Source organism: Stegodyphus dumicola, chromosome X1 (assembly GCF_044657685.1).
Source record: "Stegodyphus dumicola isolate Sdum_Otavi_A_Nest chromosome X1, ASM4465768v1".
Lineage (NCBI taxonomy): Eukaryota > Metazoa > Arthropoda > Arachnida > Araneae > Eresidae > Stegodyphus > Stegodyphus dumicola.
In genome coordinates, this window is record NC_140780.1 from 46988890 (window position 1) to 47009937 (window position 21048).

At 34.2% G+C, this 21048-nt stretch overlaps 1 protein-coding gene across 6 annotated transcripts in view; it reads left to right on the plus strand.

The window, feature by feature from the left end:
* LOC118205332 (myocyte-specific enhancer factor 2C-like) overlaps positions 1 to 21048 on the plus strand; it is a 523715-nt gene that overhangs the window by 273241 nt on the left and 229426 nt on the right. Inside the window, exon 1 of one of the 6 annotated variants that reach the window (XM_085807877.1) lies at positions 11819 to 11952. The exons of the other annotated variants lie outside the window; for them this stretch is intronic. The gene's annotated coding sequence lies outside the window, so the exon portion shown is untranslated. Of the gene's footprint in view, positions 1 to 11818; positions 11953 to 21048 lie in introns of those variants that run through there. 6 annotated transcript variants of the gene reach the window in all.

Sequence of the window (21048 nt, forward strand, 5' to 3'; positions counted from 1 at the left end):
GCTATGCCTCAGAGAAGACGAACAGATAATTCTTAACGTTGACGTAGTATCGACCAGCTTGAAGTTCATTAAAGTTGTTGCTTTTTATCTTGATACTGACCACTCAATATTTTTGCTTTTGGAAATAACTTCAGATGAACGGATCGGTTATCCGGAGATCTATTCCCTATTGTCCAAGGCTTACCGCATCCTCTGATGATAAGTATAATATATGGGTTTATTAGGTACGCGCCAGTCGAAACGTGACCGCATTAGTTCTAAGAGCAATAGTTACAACAGCAGTCTGAAGGTCAATATCTGCGATTACTTTTCCGCGAAGGCTACATATAAAAGGACTGTACACTCTGGTCGCTTTAAGCATCAAAACCTGAGAAGCACAGTTAAATGGAGCATGCGAATTGGAAAGCTTCTGAATGTACTGTTTTCGGATGAATCGAGATTTGAGTGAAATTTCATTATTAGTGTACTGTATCTGGAGAGGAGAAAGGACATCCTTTTTATTGGTAAAACTGTTAATTTTGTTGTCTGTATATCCAAATGAAAATTATTAACTTGAATTGAAGAAACTCTTACTAATTTTATCACCTCACTCGTTTAATTTACTAAAACTAAAGGACTCGCATGCAAGTCATGATAAGAAACGTCCAAGGATATCTACCAACATCTTGTTAAACCGCTTACTGGCTGAGACTTCTTTTGGCGACGATAAGACGGCTTGCATAATATTAGGTTGGTGGTTTGTATATTCTGATTGGACGGCGTTTGCAGCATATACTCTCTAATATATTAGATTAATCTGTATATTTAATTAAGGAAACTGCGGAAAAGAATTATCAGATTTAAAGAACAGCGAGAAAGATGAAATTTCGCTCCCTGCAACTTTCGCGAAATATCTAAAGACATTCGTTGTGTCTCTCACATATATGCGAGAGTAAGCCTAGCAACAACGGCATTGGTAAACATTGTTACAGAATTTTAACGCGAGCATTTAAAAGCTTTTATATGTTTGAGAGTATCTCGTTCTAAAGTTAAGTTTAATTTTTAACATTGCGTTATTAAATGGAGTTCTGGTCGGGGACGCACGAAATGAAATTTGCTGCGTATGTTTGGGAGTTTTTCAATTTGCTGCATTTACAAAATAAGATTTGCGATACTGGAGTTTTCAAAAGCTTTCAAGTTTAGGAAATTCACGCCAGGCTTATTCTCGACTTGCATATAATTAGAGATTTAATGTGATGTAGGTGCGCCTAATTTATAAGTAGGACTGTAAATAGAATTGTATTAAATGTTCAAAAAATCCAGAATGTAATTTTATTTTGTCGGAATTGATTTCACATTTTATGTCGGAGCACTGTTGCCGTCAGGTGTGTAAGGAAATAACATCTAGTGATAAGAATATTTTGAGAGTTTCGCTCACGACAACATTCATTGGCATTAATTATTTTGTAACAATACCATAGCATTAATTAGTTTAATTTAATATAGCGTTGCTCATATTCACAGCATTACCCAATAAATGATTAAAATAGTATTCAATATGATACTTCGTTTCATTCTAAGTACAAAAAGTTGAAACATCCTACTTTTTCCCATTTAATGCGCTGTTTTAGTTATTTGAATAATTGCATATTTTGTTGTTAAAGATTTCTCTTAGCCGAACAAATTGGCTTTTTTATATCCAGATTCATTTTAATATCAGAAATAACTAATAGTGGGTAGCTGAAAACGAGAATTAAAGTCAATAATTGCTTGAAAAGAAACATGATACAGTTTTGCGCAACTGTATCTGAGCAAACTGCAACCCACATGGTTTCTATTCTAGAACTTTAATGAGTCAGTTTCTTGAACTTTTCTCGTCTGCCTACCATGTATGAGGATGGCCTCAAAACAGATCATATTATTTGTTACTATACAATTTCGTACAATATTAATGCTAATAAACTGTGAAGGTCAGGTGTAATATTTATGAAATAAAAATACGATTTAAACAGCCAATCAAGTTCATTATTCACTTATTTGGTAAAATTTTATTCTTCACTGCGTAATTAAATTTGTATTGTTGAATCTTTACATCGCTTGTATTACATGGAATCTTGGTTTCATGTGGGCTAAGAGCGGTTAACAGCCCACCAGCGGCCGAGCGGTAAAGACGCTGAACACTGGTAGTTCGGTCCGAGGTTCGAATCCCGCGAACGGACTGGCTGCATGGGCGTTTTCGTGGTTTTCCCCATGTGTAACGTGTATACGAGCCAGTTTCCCTTAGAAAGTCCTCCACGAAGGCATCCCTCCCTTTAGGCAGATAGCCCTCGTGTGCTTTGCCATAACTGAATAATCCAATCTAATCCAATAAGAGCGGTGAACTAAAGTTTCTGTTTCACCATTAGCATTAATAGAGAAGCACGTTGAGCAAAGCGTATGATAATTTAAAATAACTTAAAGATTGTGTAAATTTGAACAAAAGTACCATGTCTTAACTATGGATTTTTAGGCTATGAATCTTTTACCATAATATAGGTAATTTTGGTAAAATATTGGTCGCCTGCAATCGAAGCTCTTAGTTTAGGAATATGAGCTGTGGACTGATGCTCCACTTGTCTGACTTATAAGTCACAGCCCAAGGCCATGAAATGCCTCGTGGCAAGGAGCACAAGATTATGCCTGTCGTTGGCAATAGCCTTGAGCACCTTACAGGTGTTAAATGCGACTCATCTCAGTTCCGCCCCCAATTTTGACGGACAGCGCCCCAGGAGGGAATGTGTCCGACGGTCTCCCACTCCTCTTGCCCTGCCACCACAACGTATCGGGAGGACTTTCGGCTCGTCGCATATTTAGAGTGCCCCCATGCTGCACAGGCACTATTCATTTACGGGATTCGAAACCGGGCTCTCGGGCACCGTAGTCAGCGACGTTAACCACTATACCGGTTGGGCGGCAAGACTATGAATACAATGCACACTGCACCTACTAAATGAAAAACATGAGGCTGAAGGAGGTTACGTGTCATAAAGGGAGCCCTGCATGGATAATTGTTAGGTAATGGATGTGTGTGCTGGGAGATCAGGAGGCCTATATTTTTATCATATCTTGTATCAGATTTAAAGTACGAATACTAGAATTTCTGTAATGGAATAATTTGTGTTACTGAAAAGATTAAACGTAATCAAAAAGAATTAGTTTCTTCATTTCTAGATAGGTATTTATATAGACAGGAAAATCTATTTATTTCTGTTGCTTTGAAAGGGTGGTGACGAATTATTGTCCACCACCTTTTTTAGTTGAGACGCATGCTGGAATGAGAGAGAAAATACCTTATAACATAAAGACAGAATTAAAAGAAAGAAAAGGGGAAAAGGAAAACTGATTTCTCGTACAAAAATTTTTAATTTGATTATTATTATTTTTATTTTTTTTGGAAGATGTATCGTGGTAAAAAGGAAAATATGGTCTAGCTTGGTTGTAGCCCAGTTACTCTGAATAACTTGAATGCTATTGTACTTATTCTATCTGCAAAAGAGGGAAAAATGTTCATTGTACTTACAACAGAATATACTAGGTGAAGTTTATACTCATACGCATAATGTACTCCATATTTTACCGTGATAGATTTTGCAAATGAGTAAATAATTTTGAAATTTTGAGATTTTTTAAAAAATTATAATTTTGACAAATTAAAAAAATTGATAAAATGTTTATATATACATACGTATTTGTTTGTGCCGATAGGCTTATATTGTATAGATGTGTATTAAATAGTTATGCAACTGCGCGTAGATCCGAATGCTTTTTAACTCAAGATACTCTTTAAAATAAGCATTCTGTCATAATTTTAGGTAACTCTTGAATTTATTTCAAATTAGTTATTTTCAAAAAGCGTTGCTTTATTAAAGCAAAACTTGCTGCTTTTTCCTTCTTCTTACGCAAGCAGATAGATTTCGCCGTAATCACATAAACCAAACCAAACCTTCTTCTTGTACACTGCTGGCCATTAAAAATTGCTAAATCATGAAGAAAAGCAATTATCAAAATCATATTTATTTCACAAATATACTAATAATGGAAGCACGAAGTGATTTAAATTAAGTAAATTTGATTTACAGAAACATGCAGAAATCTAAAGTATCCGCATATGACAACAATAGCAGCTGCTATACCAGGTACAGGTAGATGTGGACAGAAACACCAGAATTTCACCATTGGTCATACAAGTACCATCCCACCGCGCTAACCATGCACCTCCGCCTCAGTTTTGATGGAGATCACCACAGGAAACGGTCTGTGGTTCTCCGTGACACTTTGAACACATTACCTTTGTTTCCTGTCAAAACATAAGATAAGTCTTTCTGTTTCTTTTTTGGTGAGTTTCGGTATTCATTTTAATAAATGTTAGATTTTCGTTAATTAAAGAGTATCTCAAGAAATATTTCATGGTATGCAAAACCTTTTTATTTTATGTACAGGTCAATGAAAATCATGTATTTTTTAAATTCATTTTTAATTGTTTCCTTGGAAAATGAACCCGTGTCAGAGTTTCTCGAAGTGAACATTTGTAAAATTAACATCAGTAAGAATGAATGTTTTGCATAATTTTGTCCAATTTAAGTTTTTTTATGAGACAGGCTTGAGTTTAATCCGTTCAATAACGTCAGCTGTAAAGTGAATACTTTGTATTCACGTTGCCTGTCCAGTACAATATCACGCTGCTATTTGTTATAACTATTTTATGCAATTTGTAAGTGCTAGGCAGAAGAATTATTACACCAAAGAAAAATAATGTACCAAGATCTTTACTCTGCATTTATATAGTATACTCTGCATTTGATATGCAATTGGATTTTTCTTAAAAGGGTAAATAATTAACTGTCCAGTAAGTTACTGCATACCCGCTACAATCCCGTTTTCAAATAAAACAGAGATAACTTGGCCTATATCTTTAGAAATAAATAAATAAGCAAGTAAGAGCAACAATAAATCTCTTAACTATGTGAGGTTATGTAAAGCATAGTCTCTTTTTTTTTAATTACATATTATTAAACTTATAATATTATAGCACAAGTTTTAAATCATTTGAGACTGATATTCATCTTTTTAATTTTCAAATAATTTACAAAGTTTTCAAAATATCATTACGGGTTTTTAAAAATCCCTCTTTCTCTAAGTCAGAGGGTATTGTTTACAAGATCAGAGATTATTATTTCAGAAGAATTTAAATATTTAAAATAGTTTTCTTTCTTAAACTTACTTAAATGCTTCAATCAAACAATAAACATATTGTAGTAGCCTAGGGTTTTGGCTTTCAAGTGCTATCTATCTGAATCAAACGACAACAATTCACGAGATTAACTGATATCGTAGCCTGTGTTAATAACATTTTGATTTGCAAAGATTTTACCACTTTTATTCACCTAATGAGAATAATAGATTCCGTTTAGTTTTTTTGGAAGGATTTGTAATTATTATAGTTATACGTACTTTGCTTAGGTGCAAAATTTAAACTTTTAAAAGCAATATCTAGTAATAACGTGAATGATCTTATTCATAAAGGAATGTGTAAGGTTTCCTTGTGTCATGTTTAAATTTTATCATGCAGTAGAATTAGTAGCAAAAATATTTTGAGAGTGAAGTATGTTGTTCAGAATTTCCAGCATCATGTATAAGTAATGCTGTAAACTTGATCAAGTATTTATTTAATTTAAGAAAAAGGCCTTAAAAAAAGTAACTGTCAGATGTCACCTTTATCAGTAATTTAGTTTAATGTATTAAGTACTTTATTAAATTAATGAGAATTAATCTGCCAAAATTAATTTACTCTGGAGTAATGTATTTATGCGAAATTAATTCAGCGGGTGAACAACACATAAATTCCCCTGAGAATAATTTCTACGAGCACTAATACACTCATTTACATGAGAAATGGCTACCTTTTTTAAAAAACCGTATGTCTCAGGTTCCTTTTGCGATTCATGATAATTTAACGGGAACAAAATGCTAGTTTTGGGAAAACTGTCAAACACAATTCTGTTTAGTAAAAATATTTGAGAAAAAATACTTGTATATAAGTCTTATCCGGAATATATAATTCAGTTATTTGAAGCAGAATTCCGTAAAATGAAATTAAAAATTAAAATTATTATTATTAAGTTTATAATGTATTTTCTCTCTCCTTTCCGCATGCCTTCGTGGTATAATTGGATACATGCTTGACGCGTGTTCGAGTCACGGAGAGAGCATTGCACATTTTTCACATCTACAGCATCAGAATAAACGTAATGACTTTACAAGCGGCCCCCGAATTGAAAGGTGGTAGACGATAATTCGTCGCGACCGGGATTTGGCGATCGGGTCCCCTGATTCCCAGGAACCCTTTAAAAAGGGGAGTATATAAGGTATTTTTCCCTCCTTTCGGCAAGCCTTCGTGGCGAAACTGGAAGCATACTCGACGCGTATTTGAGAGGCGCAGGGTTCGAGTCCCGGCGAAGGCACTGCATATTTTTCACGTCTCCTAAAAAAAAAAAAAAATGACTCAATTCAAGTTTTTTCAGATTTACCACTGTTATTATTCTCAACTAAGGTAAGCACGGTTTACCTTCGTGAAGCTTTACCTCATCCGAGGTGTAATCAGCAACTGCTGACGTTTTATAATTATGCTCTTACCATTTCAGCACTGTAAACGCACGTTCGCGAGTAACGACTTAAAACCACACATACTTTCTAAAAAGGTATCATTAACATTTTCAGAAAATTTTCTTAGGGTATCCCAAAGACGAAATATTAAATTATTCTGAGCATTCAGAAGTGATACTAGTTTTTCAAGATTGTGTCTTCCTGCCATCATAACTTAACCCGTGAGGAAAACTTGAAAGTATTCCCTTCGGGAACTAACAAACCTACGTAGAATTCCCATGAATGAAAAATAACGCTAAAAATTGCTTTCTACATTAACTGTTAACTTGTCGGCATCATGCCTGTTGGGTTTCGCAGTCTTTTTTATCCTTGAATTTTATGACTATTTTTTCATACCAACGTACGCCATGTCAACTGAAATTTAGCCAACGCTAGCGAAAATTTCTCTCAGCGAAGCAATCAGTTTTTTGGCACGCTTTGCGACCGTCGATGATGACATTGATAGGAGCCCTTAGAGCAGATAAGAAAAACACCCATCGAGGTAAGGGGGGGGAAGAATGTGCCTTTTGGCAACACGCCACTGCTGAACCGAACCATCGTGACACTAGTCTATCTTCTCCCAGAAGAACGTAATAGGCACTTTACAAAAACATCCTTTATTGCTCTCTGCAATATTATACTTATATAACCCATTAAATAAAAAAATCCCTGAAAGGTTAGACATCGCTTTACAAACCTCACATAGTTAGGAGATTTATTGTTGCTCTTACTTGCTTATTTATTTATTTCTAAAGATATAGGCCAAGTTATCTCTGTTTTATTTGAAAACGGGATTGTAGCGGGTATGCAGTAACTTACTGGACAGTTAATTATTTACCCTTTTAAGAAAAATCCAATTGCATATCAAATGCAGAGTATACTATATAAATGCAGAGTAAAGATCTTGGTACATTATTTTTCTTTGGTGTAATAATTCTTCTGCCTAGCACTTACAAATTGCATAAAATAGTTATAACAACTAGCAGCGTGATATTGTACTGGACAGGCAACGTTAAATGAATTGAAATTGCTTTAGGAAGCTCGTCTGACTTTTAGATGTTGAGGTTTTATTAAAGATACTTAACCTCAAAATCTTGTTGTTTTGCCTAGCGTACGTGACTGCGTAGCTCAACAGTAATTAGAAAAAAATCAAATGAATAGCAGTTTTGCGTCGTGTTATTGGAGAGAAGTCTGTTTATTTGTATTAGAATTTTCGAGATTAAAAACAGAGCATAGCCTTCTTCTTTTAGAAATCAATTTCCTAAAGTCGATTTGCGTAGACTTGGAGCTTTTACTTTTTTCTTTAAATATAAATCATTTTTAATTAGGAGTCTTTCAGATATAATATGGCTGATTCTGCATATTAACTAAACTCAGTGGCACAGCAGCCCTAGAGATCCCTGTTCTGCAGTGCCCCGATATCTGCTTTCCTGACCATGGGCCCCGGGGTGCAGGAGCATATGCCCTAGATAGGTGGTCAGCTTGTCGCAGGACCGTCGGTGTTTTGTCCCCAAGCAAACTTGTTACTCATTTTATCGACCCACTCAAGGGTTGAAAGGCTGCACCAACCTTGCATAGCCCGGAGATCGAACCCCGGACTTGCGGTGGCACTGCTCCACGCGGGCTTTTTGAAAATATTTAGTTGTTCCTAAATTTCAAAACTGAACTTGCATTCTAGTAATGTGTTTTCCGCTACCTTTCCCACGAACTTTTACTAGTTATAAGCTTTTTTTTTTTTACCTGCAAGCTGGTTTTGAACATGTCTAAATTGGTTTTAGTATTTCCTTTCACCTATCGACTATAAATGTGGTAACTTGACTGGCCAGGATCACTTACATTTCAAAGCATAAACTTGATGTTTGGATATCCAACAAAGCTGACTTTCTTTGTTTAGTGATTTCAGTTTAAAGATTTTGGAAAACTGCAAAAATCTGTTACATGTAATCTAAATCTACCTTTTCCATTTTTTGTTTCCGCGAAAGATAAGTAGCATTATATTTTCAGTTGATCACATGTACTAGATTTCTTTTATGTAATACCGATTTGTTCCTTCAAATTTGATGTTATTTAGAAGGAGGGAAAATGTGATTATGTAATTCGAGTTATTTTGATAAATTAGAGGATTTGTTAATTAAACTATATTTAAGCTATTGAATATTCCTCTGAAAGTTTAAAATTAGTTTCAATAATTGTATACAGACTCAATTGTATACAGACAATTGATAAATAGTTTCAATAATTGTAATTTTGATTGTAGTTTCAATAATTGTAATTGTTTCAATAATTGTTTAAATAATACAGTTTCAATAATTGTTATACGGACATGTATTTTTCTCTCTCTCACTCTTTCGTTTTGGAGCCGAGAAACGTGGAAAGTCAATTATTCTTCCTCCGGGATGCAAACCATGGATCTTCCATTTCTTAGCTGGATGTGCCATCAATTTCACCATAGAGTACACATGGGGAAGTGCCACAATTAGTGATATGTATGTGTCGGGATTTTAAAATGTCCTTGAATTTTAGCCCGGTGAAGAGCATTTTAGTTTGAATCATAGTCTAAATTTGACCATAACAATGAAATCAAGATTAAGCGAAACGCTTCTGGAAGATTACTTACTCTGTCATGTCAGAAAATAAAGAAATAGACATCTTGTTTTTTAAGTCGGATTTTCACCTGATTTCTTAAGTAAATATTGCAGCACACTTTTAGTTATTCATTTTTCAGCAACCATTATAAATTATTCCTCCTTACTATAAGCCTATAGATATTAAAAACCTTAAGTGATTATGATAATTCCAGAATATGAATTATATCTTAAATTCATTATTATTTTACATTTGTTCTTGGTTGACTTAATATTGATAGTTTTATCTTTTCCACTGAGAGCATCTGCCCTTTGCAAATGGTATTCTTTACTGTAGGTTTAGTCTCGAACGCAGAAAATCATACAATCTTGCTCTCCTCAGAGAATTACCAAAATTGTAATTGAAATCTTGTTGTTAATAAAATGACAGTTTTTTTATTTTACAATTTCTAAAAATATAAATGCTTTTATCGCTAGTATTGCTTGATTTCAAGCGTCTTGTGACTCTCTTGCACGTGTTTCTTCCTGCTCAGACAGGAATAAACAGACGCCATCGACATAATTTGATTTTTGTTGGAGGCGGAAGCTAAAAAATGAGATAGTACACATGGCCGAGCTGTTAACCTCTCAAAATGCTCTTTCGGGGAGTAATTTCCGGAAATGCCGAGGAGTGTTTTCCGCTGATCCGGCTAAAATATATAGCATAATCTGCAAAATGGAAGATCATCTATAACAGTCCATATCCTAAAAAGGCGCATGAAATTACACTTTTTTTCTCACACAAATAATAAAATGATATCAGATGTTAGCACTATTGTTACAATTTTTCAAATTGCTGTGAAACATAGCATTTTAGATTATCATTGCATTTAGTGAGAATTTTTTGTACTCATTCCTTGTAAATCACCAAGTACTCGATAATAATGGTTTTAGAAATACGAGTTTTTGCTTTTATGACTCACCATTGATTTGCGTAATTGTTATTTCATGTTTATATTGTGTACCTCTACACTTTGTTTTTAAAATAGCTGCATTTTTCTGTCGGATAAAGGGTCAATATTATTCTGTAGTAAACATGTTTAATTCTCCACTGCTTTATTATACCATTTTTCTATACAACGTTTCTGAATGCAATCCTAAATTTGCGATTGCATGAAAAATATTCTTTAAGTGTAATTATTCGTAATGCAATTATAGGTAATCAAATCCTCACGTAGGCTCTTTAAAATGATTGAAAAACATAAGATTAAGAGGGTAAGAGAGAGAGAAGGTATTGTTACTATTAAGAGAAGGTATTATTATTCTTATTTAAGAGGTTATTTTCCCTTTAATTTTCCAGTTATCGACGATAAAGTAGTTGTTATCAATTAAAATCAGTATTTTTTATATTTCCTTTGCGTGAAAAAATCTGTAAATAATGCAATTAATTAAGCTTTTTTGAATTTGAATAGCATTTTGTACGTACTTTTCTTATTAATTACTTGCTTTGTACAAGTATGTACTTTAAAAAAGATGATGTCATAGATAAAGGCATCTGCAGATGAATAATTAATTATATCATAATACTTGGGGGCCTAAGGACAAGTGCTTTTCAGTAGCGTTTTATAAGGAAAGTTAACACTTGGTTACGTTACGCATGATTAAAACCTTGAAAATATAAATAGCCTGTCAGCCTGTTTTGCTGCAGGATTCGCTCTTAACATACAGCTAATAGTATTCTGCGACTTCATCGCTGCTAGCCTTCCATCAGTAGATGTGGAGTAAAGCACAAACCAAAATTACGTAATTATCCCCTTGACGATGATATGAATTTTTAAGGGACACTGATATTTCCTTCAAAAATTAATAACGCAAAAACATTTTCAACGTTTTTGATTGATTTTAATCCTAGAACGATTTTGCAAAATTCTGTAACGGATTATTAACGTAAAAGTCCAGCTTATGGCTTAATATAATTGACGCTGGTTATAACGTCGCCTTAAAAAAAAAGCACGTCGTAACAAAAATGGGCTTAATATACTTTCATCAGATGTGTACTTTTTGTACCAGTCGTTGTAAAAGAACTATCGCTTTAATGAACGGTCATTAAAACGAGCATCGACAGTATTAAATCACTGGTATGTATGATGATGATACATTTATGTTATTTTACAACCTGCATTTATTTATTTAAATAAATTAATATTCTCTTAAGTAAGTTTTCGTTTCTTTTTTTAAATTAATTATTTAAGCGCTTTACTTTTTTTTTTTGTTTGGGGTTTTAAAGAAAAGAAACTAATCTTGATCATGAAGGTCACATTTTTTTAAGTAGGAAGAGAAATATTGCATGTGTATGTGAACGTTTGTTGCTTTTGCTGATTCATCCGAAAAGTTCTCTTTAAAAAATTCATGAAGTTACCGCACAGCAATACAAACGCCCTTTTCTGACTTTTAAAAAAGTTTCGTAGCATATACGTGAACTCTTAACTTGGCAGTGTGCAACGCACGCGCCCCAGGTGATTCTAGGAGGCCCGGGAGCAGGATGCGGAGCAGCTGGGATCTCTCTTCCATCTCCATCCTCCGAAGGTTAAAAAAAGAAGAAAAAGAGAGAAAGAGAAATAAAACCCGACATACTAAGGAAGAGAAAGCGGAGAGGGGGGTCACAGGCCTTGGGCTTGCGCCAAGTGCATGAGGAGCAACAGTGACTTGTGCAGCAGCCAGCTGCCAGGTTTTTATTTTTTTACTTATTTCATTTTTATTTTATTTTATTTTTGTATGTGTCTTTCTTCCCTCTTTTTCAAGATGCTGAACCGCCTACAAATGGTGGAGCTCATAGGAAACCGCTTCGCTCATAAAGCAATTCAGATATTACGCCGGTATTTGATTTCTATCAAGTCAGGCTGTCTTCTGCGCCCTACGGCAGGAATATTATCACATACGTAAAGTTTTCCGAAATAAAAGATCCGTTTATTGATAAGTTTGTTATTCAGTTTACTTTTAAATAATTGAATATAAAAAATTTAACCAATGCAGATTAGATATGAGTCTCTATGATCGTTCATATTTTATGAGAGTTTGAAATTAATAATATGTCAGTATATTTTGAAATAATGATCTATGTGATTCAATAAAATTACTTAGTTTTAAGTCGTATTAACGATAGAGTATTTTTTCCTCTTTTTTATGGTACCATAAATTAATTAATATACAAATTAATAAATATACACCTATAAAACTTAGCATTTAGCAAAGTGGCTTCGTAAAAGTCCGAAGTATGCTTTAATATGATTCCATTTCGGGCTTTTACCAAATCTTTGCGGTAAATCCTAGGCGTTGCCAATGCTTTTCGGTAAAAACTCAAAACGAGAGATTTAAATCGACTTTGAATACACTTGCGCACGCAATTTCCGTGGCGATGTTATTGCAAAAGCCTGAAGTCTGGTAAATGCCAGGTTTTACCCGTAAAGCCTAGGATTTGCCAGATTTCGGGCTTTTACAGTAGCATGGTTTTTTTTATAACGCCGATTCCAAAGCTAGCAATAGTTTTGTCTTCTCTGTTTTAGTTTTAGAAATACTGAATAGCCACCTATTATGGCTTGAAATAAGAATACTGATATTGTACAATTATATATTATACATTAGCATTTTTAAAGCTAACATTTGTAACTATTTATTAACTTTTAATGTACTGTTAAAATAATTCAATAAAGAAATAAATTTAAATAAATTTAACTTTTTATACACAGTTAGTCGACTCAAGGACACATAAAATCGATGATTTAATCACCTACCACGTGTAAAACAAAATAAAATATCACACATTATAAAATTAAATTTTTAATTTATTCCATTTAGGCAGTTAAATTTTATTACATTTCAAGATTATATCAAATTAGTGAGTTATTTAGCTCATAAGAATTGATTTTATGGAGCTCTTTAGTGCGAGATATTTACCAAAGATTTCCCGCTGGTGACTACTACTACTATTCGCCGCTGAGCAGGCTCCTGACCAAGGTGTTCTCCATACAGGATTTATACCTACTCATCGGAACTTCCGGTCAAGCCTCAGCCAAGGGCTGGGGTGACAGTACGTACAGCATCAATGTGTATCTACAAATAAACAAACAAATAAAATAAAAAATTTAAATTAAATAATAATAATAATAACGTGAGCAAACAAGGCTCTTGAAGAGGGTATAATTTTTCATCGAAAAGAGACTATTAAGGTGTTGTTCTACTGCTAAACAGAGTAATGAATACATAAAGTGGAGAGAGTATGTGCTATATAATGTAATTACATACTATTGTAGACAATATAAATGCACAGTTCACCTCGTATACTTCTGGATTACATAAAATGCATATTGAAGTTAAGAATGAAATTATAGCAATAGTGAAATAACATGAGCATACAAGGCTGTTGAAGAGAGTACATGTTTTCAATGTAGAAACATCATTGTGGTGTTGCTTTACAATTAAACAGAGTCTCGCTGGTGACTGCAGACAAATCTATCAGAATGTGGAAATATGACCTTCCTTCATGTTTCTCATTCACGTATTTTATATCCTGGTGAAAACTTTCTGCTTATTCTTTATTTAATTAAACCTCTAACATTTTTCGAAAAGTTATCTAACTGGCTGTTTCGGTAAAGAACTTTGATATTTAGCTTATTGAAATTGAAATTGAAAAGCATAATCTCTACTAAGGAGAATATTTCTCTGACATAGTCAGCCAAAAACGTTTTCGACGGGTAAACACCAGAAGACAAGGTATGAAAATTAAATTGACTTCACTGAATTTATAAACTGCGAGTTTAATTGTTACAGTTGGACACTGTTAAAAATCCATGTTTTCGTTTTTTTTCTGTGAAGTACTTTGTAGAGTCTATTAAGCTTTTCGAGACAGGAAAGACAAAAATAAACGATACTTTCATCAGGATTCGATTTCCAGAATTCCCGGCCGAACGTGTCAACAAATACACCATGAAGACAGGAAGTGACGAAAGAGAGAATTACTTATATTTTCCCTCACTTAAAAGACGACTAGGGCAAATAGGTATTCATGATGAAAGATGACAAATCATGACAACATTAAAAATCTGGGCTATTCTTAATGAGATTTGAATTCTGGATCTTTCGATTACCAGTCGGACTTGCTACCAATTAAACCACGAAGACAAATTATCCTTTGATCTATTTTTATTTCGTGTCTTTCCCAGAATTAAGTTGTTCAAAGTTGTTGTAATAAATTTTTTTAATAATATGTTTTAAGCTACATACAGACATAAAAATCTGTATACAGATTTCCAACACAGAACTGTATGCAAGGTAAAGTACGGTCTGCTAACAGGAAAGGAATGATGCGCAGTCTATTCATGCAGTAAGTTCAGTAGTGAATTGAAGAAGTTAGAATTCTAGTCTTGGAACCAGGTATAAGAAAATTTTTAATCTCAAAGCTTCAGACTTTCCATTCTTTGTGCCTAAAGACGTGCTACTTTCTCCGAGCATACACTGACGAGCCAAAACATTATCACCAGCCTCACATTTTTCAATGCACTCGTCTGGATGAAGTGGAGAGCACGTAATTAAGTGGGAATCTTATTTAACTACTGCTGGAGAAAGTAAGGAATCATTCTGGCACTTACTTTTGCAAATGATGGGAAAGGCTGCTAATTCAAGCGAATTTAATAGAAGGCAGATTGTAATGGCTTGAAGCCTCACAGAGAATATCTTCGAAATTGCACGACTAGTAGGTTGTTCACGATCTGCGATTGTTAGTATTTATCAAAATGGATAAATGACGGTGAAACCAAGAGTAGATTTCAAAGTATTGGACATCCATGCTTCATCAATGTTAACGGACAAATCTGACACGGTGGCTCAGCTTACAGCCCAATGCAGTGCAGGTCCAAGTGCAAGTGTTTCAGAACACACAGTTCAGCGGTCATTGTTGGATATAGGACTGCGCAGTAACGCAGACGTCCCACTCGTGTTCCTCTGTTGACCAAGCTTCATTGTCAGTTACGCCTGCAGTAGACCCAGGAACATCGATACTGAACCACGAATAAATTGAAGATAGCTATCTGGTCAAATGAATCATGATTTCTCATTTATCACATCGATGGTCGTGTCAAGGCACGCCGTCTTCCAGGAGAACTGTTGCCCCCTCCCTGATAGCAAGTCATACACAGGCTTGTGGCAGTGGTGTTATGCTTTAGGGGACGTTCTCACCGGCATTGTGGGACCCTTACTTGTGGTAGAACGGACCATGAAAACTACGGACTATCTGAACATAACTGCGGATCACTTGCACCCTTACATGGCGTCTGTCTTCTCAACTGGAAATGGAATTTTTTAGCAGGATAACCCCCATGTCACAAAGCTCAAATTGTGTTCTAAACATTGTTTCTAAAAAAAGATGCTGGACGTTAATTCGTCACCACCAGAATTTGGCGACTGGGTCCGCTAAACCCCAGTCGCCCTTTAAAAAGGGGAAGTATATAAGGTATTTTCTCTCTCCTTCCAACATGCCTTAGTGGTGTAAGGGAAGCATACTTGGCGCGTATTCGAGAGGTCCAAGTTCGAGTCACGGCAAGGGCATTACTCATTTTTCATGTCTCCTGCATCAAAAATCCTAATGACGCTACAAACCAGTAATTTAAAATTAACCAATAGCAGATGATACAGAAATTAGGCAGTTAGATGTTTTCAATGTAATGATTTTCACAACTTCGGCATTGAATTGTAATTGTGTGAATAGGAGAGAAGGGAAGTTACGCAAAGCCTGTCTTACGGCATCCTCCCGTGGCCAAGTGCTTGCTTTTCAAACTCTTTCTATAGCCCCGAAAGTTCTATTCCTCTTCTAGTAGTTTCTTCAAGTTGGCAATCGAAATGAAAAGCCTTTTGGGATGTTTAGTTTATAGAAATTTTTAGGCATACTGCTGTAGCTTTATATAACGATAACCAATAACATACAATAAAGTCATCTGATAATGCTCATTTTGGGGGTATTTTCCCATCTTATATATTGGGTGCCGGGAAAGGAAAAGCGAAAGTGCAGTAGCGTCACGTTCTGCAGACCTTTCTTATACAAACTGATTCATTAAGATAATTTTCATTGTCTGTAATTTTTATATTAGAACATTTATTGCTTGCGGTAACTAATATAATTCTAAATAAATTAAAAGTATTATACAGATTATTATATTTTCATGCACATTTCTCAATGATAGCGAGACGTTTGCATACTGACTTTCACTTACCTAATTTTTGGGGTCATCTGTTTACATGTTATATGAAAACTTTTATACGTCTTTAATGCGTTTTAAAACTTAAATGTGTCTTTTAATGGTTAATAATTTAACTTTTATTTTAAATTTAATACTTTCATATTAAATAGCTTTCTATTACGGAACATTAAATTTACTTAATGCTATGCATTAAGTAAATTTAACGATTTAAAATATTGTTTAGCTACTTTGCTTTATTTTAGACAAGAGTTCTAACTTCTTAAATTCGTCGCTAGAGAACCTCAAACGTTTTGAATCAAGAACTCCTTTCTCGATTAGCAGACCTTGCTTTTCTAGTCTTCTTTCGCTTAATCAAAAGTTAAAAGCATGCATGAAAACTTTAAACATGTTTTCGGAATTACATAATTTATAAAAATATAATTCACATTTTAATTCGAGTGCTGTTAATTTATTGATGTTGTTTATAATATCATCTCTTTATAATCCATTGTTAACAGAACGTTTTTGTAAAATCTTTTGCTCCTTTGCTGGAATCTACGTACAAATCTCTATTCTATAACACACTGCACGTTACAAAGGACACTAGCTTTATAAAATATTTGTGGAGAATCATACTAAGTAAATTAGTGTATAATTAACGTTAAAGATTTTTTTTCAATAATTAATTTTCCTTTTAAATTATTTTTTTCTTTCCAATAGTTTGTTTGCCACCTTTCCTCCATTTTCATATCACTTTTTTCTAGTACTCTTGACCTGCCTAGCTTTGATTAGACAACTGTATGCAAAAAAAAGGGAGACTTTTTTTATGTTCATGTATTTTGTGGACTTAGTTATTTATTTTACGGTTTCTTCTGTTTGGTTTACTAAAATGGAAGTAATTTGACTTTTTACCGCATACCAATATGTCAAAATTAAATGAAAAAAATTTAAAAGTCAGTTAACTGTCAGACTACATTGAAAAATTTGCTTCAATCAGTAAATCCCTGAAAGATTTTATTACCGGTCAATGTAATTATCCTTTTGCATTAGTACGCAGGATGATAAGGCATAATTATTTTAAATAACTATCTAACTTAATGAATCAATTTGTAATTTATTAATTGAGCTATAATCGAGAACCATGTATAGATCTATTGTATAGTTTCAAATTATTAATTGAGTTATACTAATGTCGTTGCCTTTTTTGTTCGCAGCTGTATAACAGAAATCTCGAATAGTAAATTAAATGTTATTTCGTTGTTCTAGGTCTGAAATCTTTGCACCACATTTTAGGGAGACGTATATTTCAGTCACATCGTGAAATTTTTTTCAGCTTTTCAATTAACTCGTTTTTCACTCTTCTGTTACATTTTTCTATTCAGTAGCTGTTTATTATTTTATTTCTTTGAACTGAAATATATAATTGGATAAGATTATCTCAGTTTTGTTTGTTGCCGTATGATGAAAGTGCTAAGACAGTTAGTACTAACTACATAGATTTAAAATCTAGATGTGTCCCTGGTTCTCTCCATATCATTGCAGTTTGCGAATCTTTCTAGGTATCAAGACTCATCCGTAAAGTACGCACTGAGCCGCACTGAGCTGGTGCCCAACTGCGATGTTCAAGGGCTCAATTCAACCGCGCTCTGACATGCGATGCGGACAAAGGAACACAAACCGCAGGTTGTAGGGCTTACGTTACACGGGATATGGGCCGTCTTAGAGCAGCAGATAGATGCGACGCCAGCTGCCATGCTGTTAGTGATCTACAGAGTCTTGCATACAGCAACAGGAAGCGGTCGTCTGCCGTTATGGTAATGATCCGGCGTCCAGAACCGCGTCTTCTACAGAGGTTTCGGTTCCTTTAGTAACAATTCCACAACCTACAGATGACACCACGATGCACATTCAGCTTTCTTGGAACAGCGGATTGTCTTGCACCAGCTTTCAACACCCCGACAGCCTTCCAACGCACTTCATCTTACCAAATGCTGTCTTTGGCTTATGCTTTACGTTTGGGCTATCTCGGATTACACAGAACTATCGCTGCTTGCGAACTGACGCACAGCATAATGAGATTTTTGTGTAACATGATAATATACATTTTTCATCAAAAAGCATTTGATCTATCTGTTTCATCATTTTACAATTTTATTTATAATAATTTGTAGTTGCGTTATTGACTAATTTAATTTATTTTAAACCTAGTTTTCAGCTTAGCAACCATTTACTTTATAACAAAATATTAAATATAATAGTCAGAACATATGTTTGGTTTGAAAATTGCTTGAAACGAAGCTTAAAGAAAATTTTTAAATCAAAAATGTTTTACAGCCGAGCATAAAGTATAGAATATCCTCTCTGACGTCGGAAGATAAGAGAGAGAAGTCTAATTGTTCACCGCCACGATTCAAATTTTACTAATATTTGTCAGTAGAAAAGCGTATTATACTAATTTAAGTTTAAATGCAGTTATCTTTTTCTTCTGTTCTTCCCATCCACAAATAAAAGAGTTAAATTCCTAACGTGCGAAAGAGAAGAGAAATTCCCTATTTAAAAATAAGAAAAGAAAATGGGAAAAAAAAGAAAAGGGGAAGCTTCCATTTCCATGTTTTCCGCTTCCGATCACTTTCTGCAATCCAAATCCTTTCAACCCACTTGTTGCTCGTCAGTCATTTGTCATTTTTTTGACGGGACTATTCTCTCCCCCAATTTTAACTCTTTTTAGCCCCTCATCTAGAATATAGGAAGATAAATCTTTCCTTTTTGTCATCTCTTTCCGTAAACAGGATCTGGCACTCACTGTCGAGATAATACTTTATTTCATAACTTTCACGAGGCAGGTTTACCTTTTTCCTGGCTATTTTTTTTTTTTCAAGAGAAAATGAAAGGAAACTTCTCACTTTGGTTATGAGGAAGTATTTAACATTTTATAGCTTTTTTTTTTTTTTTTTTTTTTTTTTTTTTTTTTTGTAAAGTTTCATTTTAACTTACAGATGAACTAAGAGAGTATGAGAAAAGGGTAAAGGGAAGAAGATGTAAAAAGTATTTAAATTTTTCCAGGAGTTTCAGTTTGAAACGCCTATACTTTTCGCAATTCTTCCTGATAAATGCTTACTACTTGCTATCCACTTATTGTGTTCAGCTCGAATTTCGCTCGAAATTTATTAAACCACTCTGTTTAGGGAGACGGTTTACTCTGAAGAATTGCACACCAACGGCTGAGCGGTAAAGTCACCTGAATGCTGATAGTTGGACCAGTGGGTCAGGCAAACGGCCTGGCTGCATGGGTGTTTTCGTGGTATTTCTCATGTGTAACATGGATACGAGCCAGTTTTTATTTGAAAGTCCTCTACGAAGGCATGCCTCCCCTAAGGCAGATATAACGTTGCGGCTTTACCATAATCAAACAAACCAAGCGTCTGAGGAATCAACATGGAATTCCATTTGCTACTGAACTGGTTGGTTATTTGAATATGGACAGGCACACGAGAGATATCTGCATAAGGGGAGGGATCACTTCATGGAGGATGTTCTAAGGGAAACTGGTGACTGATCTCAATTCTATACAAAAAGCGACTTATTACTTCATACTCATTGTATTCAGTTTCATTCGTGAGCAGACTCAGCCAAATTGCGAAAAAAAATTATATTCTTGTTAGTGAGGGAAATTGAGTATTCACCGTGTCCACGTAAGTCCTTATCCTGTCTTTATTTTGGCAACCTTTTTGTACTGGGAGCACTGGTCGTAAACCAATGCTTCCAATATAAAAATGTTTCAAATGACGAAAATATTCATGTTTTAGCATTTTTTAGTTTAAAAATTAGTTTTATAAAAATAGCGAAATGTAATGTTTTGCTGGTTCTCCCTGTGCCTATATTTATATTTAGCAAATTTTATACTGATTATAAAAAAGTAAAATACAAAAAGTGTCACTCCCAGCCAAAACAAACTGACCGAGATATTTGGTATTAAAATCAGGGGACCATATTTGGGGCCGTCCACAAATTGAAAAGCGAAATGTTTGCATGTGTACGTAACTAAAAGCTAAATATCAATTTGGAAAATTGGTTCTGATCTTACGAGATTGTGAAATGCGTATTCTTGAGTAGAATATTCTAAGAAACATTGACCAATGTAAGTGTGTGTGTTTTTGTTTTCAAAATGATTTCAATTATTTACAGAATTTACAAAATTTCAATTATTTACAGAATCTTCTAAAATTCCTATTCTGAAAAATATTGACAGGCACGCAGGTATTGGCACGCATCCAACTCGTAACATTATTTGCATTAATTAAAAAAGATAAATATTTATAATTTAATTATTTTTTAAGATTATTAGATAATGAACGAAAATAAAAATTCATGAGAATATTAACAACGTATGTTTAGATTTTGAAAACTTGCAAATTACTTGTGTGAAAATTTTTTCAACGTACCAAACGCAACATAATTAAAAATTAAAGATGCTAGTAAATCACAAAAGACATCACCGAATGGAATTTAAGGGGAAAAGGTAAACCGTAAATTATCCTAGTATATTTGTTAATCGGCCCTTCAACGCAAACTAAAAATGACGTCAAATATTTCAT